Here is a 4528-nt window from a genome sequence, read left to right as displayed (position 1 = left end):
GCAGTCAAAAAGTGGCAGAAATTGGGCCACGTGGCTTATGGAAGCCCCCTAAAGGCATAGTAAAGTAGGTTACACTGCAGTGCTACAGCATAAATGAACCAACGTGAATTTAAACAATAATAATAATAAGCTCAATGTATTCTTATTTGTAAATTAGACAAACTAATATCAGGAAAATAAAGAAGCTATTGCAATTAAAGGACAAATAATCATGGCTGCATGGTAGTATAAAATCCATTTTATTAAAGTATGGCCTGACTACATGCATTTTTTCAGAGACTAAACATGAATGCCTAAGAAAGGTGAAGAACTACATTAGATATGATCCATTACTTAGTACTTAATTGTTGGATATTATTAAATATTATTTAAGTAATTTTTAAGTCATCATTTTTTTCCATATGGATAAATTAGCTGAATTCCATAATACTCGTATATTATTTACCTAAGTAATCTATTTCAATGTGATCACCTTTACTATAAAGTATCAACAACTTGTGTATTTTAGAGTAATTATTCGCTCAAAGGCAAAATTTGGTTCAGTAACTATCCATACCTTGTTCAACCACGATTGTTCTAAACAGTTATGTATAAGCAACAAGTTTGGTAGAATAATTAACAAACTTAGCTAACTTCGCCTTCCTCTGCCCACAAGTGGTGGTAGCCGTTTGAAGCAAAGACCACAAATCTACGTTAAGAACAGATACTTAATCTTGAATATTAATTTATTTATTCCTATTTCTATTCTATTAGCTCATCTCTCTCAGGAATGCTTTTGAAATATTAAAACCAATTCACAAACACAGTTTCACTGCAGAAGTGCTTCCTTTAATTGTTCAAAGTAATTTATTTGTTTTCTATATAATTAGAAATAAATCTCTCATTCAGTAAATCTAAAGCTGGTTCGAAAAAATTTGTCACATAGCATATACTTATCTGAGTCTATTACTGACGGTAATTTAGGAGTATATTTACACAAGTGCGCCACTAGACTCTACAGGTCTACAGGTTCAGAGACAGAGTAGAGACAAGCAATTCAGGAGCCCAAGGCAAAGTTTGAAGATTGTGCCTGTAGTATAATTGCTGACGAGACGAAACGGAGCTGGATATGGGAGTGTAAGTTAAGCATACTCACTTCGGCGACGTACTTGTGGCATAAAGTCACAAGAGGATCGTTTCTTAATTTTTTGTTATTTGGAACCCCTTGAGACCTACTTGTCTGCTTTGTCTCCTCTCCGCTCTTCTTTGATATTCACTCTTCAAACTGACTCCGTGTTGAAAAAAATATGCAAGGCATTTTTTAAATCTGACTGTTTTAGGTTTCTTGACTTTTATGAGGCAGCTTACATCGCTGTAGGTTTTACTACTGAATTAGGTTTTACGAAAAATCGTAATGAACGAAGCAACACCACACTCTCATGCGCATATATACCAACTTGATTGCCTTCTCTGTCTCTCTCGGAAAAAATGACTTTTTGGTAAGTTATATCTGTTGTAATAAACTCAAGAAAAAAATGAATTTTTTAAATGATATTTGTATTATATTCTTCTACAAGTCTCTAGTTTATAAAATATATGGTACAGTCTATTTTCATACTTGGATCGAAAGTAAAGTAATTTCACGGGTAGTGCTTTCAATTGACAATATTTACCTTATAACTTCAGTAATAGTTTCTTTACTGTCATCTTACACCCAGAAACAATTTTTGTTAAATCAAAGAAACTTTCTTTAAATGACAGAAATTCTAGTATTAATATACGGTCAAAGAAACATTTGTTTGATTTAAAGACATTTTTTGTTAACTCTTTTTATTAGATTTAAAGAAATATTTCGTTAATTTAAACGGAAAATTTTTTCAAATTAAAGAAATATTTCGTTCCTTCAAACCAAATATTTTTTTGAATTGAAAAAATATTTGATTGCTTCAAATGAAAAATTTCTTTAAATTAAAGAAATACAATTTTTTATTTGACCTTTACATTTCTCTAATTTACAATTCCTCGCGAAAATTTAAGGTAAAAAGATAAATTGTGACGAAAATGTGCACAGAAGTAACAAAAATTTACATAAAAACGAGGTTAGGGCGTGCTGTATAAAAGTATCTCTACACGGTAGAAAGCTGCTATGCTTTCTGCAAATCCCTACAATGCAAGGATGTCGCGCACTTCTTTAACACACATTTCAGCGATTTAAATTATTGCCAAGAGCCGTCGCTTTCGCATCTTCGCAAAAATTTGACAACACGTGTTCCGAAAGATGCGTTAACGTAAAATAATCAGAGTGATTTGTTCTGTGCAATATCATGGCGCATTGGTAATGTGGATTAAGAATATCTTTCTTTGATTCAAAGAAATAATTTGCTTATTTCAAATAACTGACTCTAAAGAAATTATTTCTTTTATTTTTCCCAGTGGGCACAAAATTTGGCGACGTCTTTACGACATCGTTACGACATCTTTACGACATACTGTGTCCTTTCGGTGTCCTTGCGATATCGTAAAGACATCGTCAGATCATGCGACTTATTTACGATATCGCGAAGACACCTTAACGACATGGACATAGGCTGTCGTAAAGTTGTCGTAAATATGTCGTAACAATGTTCCAACTGACGTCGCCAAACGTTGTGCCCACTCGGTTGCTAGTCATTTTTTTAAATCAAAAGAATGTTGTTTTAAATAAAACAAATCATTTGAACAAATCATTTCTTTAAATTAAAAAAAATGACGTGACGTCATTTATTAAAGTAAAATAAATTTGCTTTTTAATATAAAACTATTTTTATGTTGAATCAAAAGAACCTAGTAAAAAAATGTTTTTTTTTTAAATTTAATATTAACTATTTTCTGGGTGTACAATTCAATACACAAATTATTAAAATAGATCAAATAAAAAATTAATAAAAGTGATAAAAATACACGCGTACACGTTTATGGGATCTTAAGACTGGAAAAAACGACTTCTAAACTTATATTTATAGCAAAGTTCGAAAAAAAGGAAAAGCCATTTTGTAATAAAATTCTGAATTTACTTTTGGAGTACTTTACTTCAATTCTATTTTTGAAATCTTCTACTTATTTTACTTTAATGTGAATAAAGATATGATATTTCCATCCATGTATAAACTAAAGTGATATTTCGAAGAAATAAATTCCTAGGAGTTCTAAGGGTATTCCGTGATTACCCTAGATTATTAGAAAGGTTATTTTTCTGATTATGCGTTGACGCGAGTAAAAATCAGTGGTCAATCACAGACTTTTCAAGACAAAACTTATGGTCAATGAAACAATCCCATACTTCATGTATTAAAATGGAAAAGCTCAAGTATAGCTGAAGCATTGCTGAAATATGGGTTAACTTCATCTATAGTTAAGCATATCTAAAGTAGAGGATATACTGCATCTATACTTAAGTATAACTAAAGTATAGTTTATGCTTAATTTATACTTAAGTATGGCTGAAGTATCGGGCGACCAAATACATCTTAAGTCAGGCAGGGTTTGACATTTGAAATCACAGAATTTCTGGAGGACGACATATGTTGTTTTTAGGAGGAAATGAGGCTATAGTTTTTATTTTGATTTGCAAAAAAAATCTTGTAAAAAGTCATGCGTATTTGAATTTTGTGCTTGATTAAAAAAAAACCCGCCTTTTTTAAGCCTCTATAAATTTTGACCTAATTAAGACATTTATTATTTTATTTTAGATTCTAATACCATCGATTTTCTCAAAATTGTTATCAATTTTTTTTAATTTGTATTTTTGTCAGAAAGATATCTTGTAAGTTTTATGGTGGCTAAATAACAGTTGTGGCAAGAAGAATTTGTTTTCTTATAATCAAATTTTTTACTTTTTCTCGGAAACATAACCAGACGTGAAGAACTTTTAGATAATAATCTTTTATAGGTAAAGAGAGAAATTAAAAAATTACATTTTTAGGAAAAAAAATCCCGTCCTCAAAAATGCTTTATCCCGCTCGATGCGGATAAGAATGCCTTTTTCCTATTAGGGCAAATGTAAAAAAATATGCTAAAAAATAAAAAAGTTGGGGTTCTAGGGAAAATCTTCTTTTTCATATTTGATGAAAAATGATTTTTATGTTGTTTCTTGATATAGAGGTTTCTTTTTATATAGGTTTAAAGAGAGAAAAAACGTTTTTTTAGCAACAAATCACAAAATTCAAATACGCATAACTTCTTGGAAATTTTCTTTGTTTGCAAATTGGAAAATAACGTATCGCCGGCAAGCACTTATTATTTCAAGATATCCTTGCAAAGAAATAAAATAAAATGTATCATGAATCGAAGCTCGTCTGAGAAATTAACAAATTCGCGATTTAAATAATTTCGTGAGAAAAATATATATTTAGTATTGTTAGATATTGTAAAAATCATGATTCCAGACCTCTATTTTCATGTATTCCAGAAAACTGATTTTCTCCCATCGTCAATATACTACGGCTATATCTACAATTGGCACACTTTTTACACACTTCAGACTAGTTTAGTCATAATTCATATATTTAAG

This window comes from Belonocnema kinseyi, chromosome 4, assembly GCF_010883055.1.
Source record: "Belonocnema kinseyi isolate 2016_QV_RU_SX_M_011 chromosome 4, B_treatae_v1, whole genome shotgun sequence".
Classification (NCBI taxonomy): Eukaryota; Metazoa; Arthropoda; class Insecta; order Hymenoptera; family Cynipidae; genus Belonocnema; species Belonocnema kinseyi.
The sequence above is the reverse complement of the archived record's forward strand: the minus strand, read 5'-3'. Positions refer to the sequence as shown.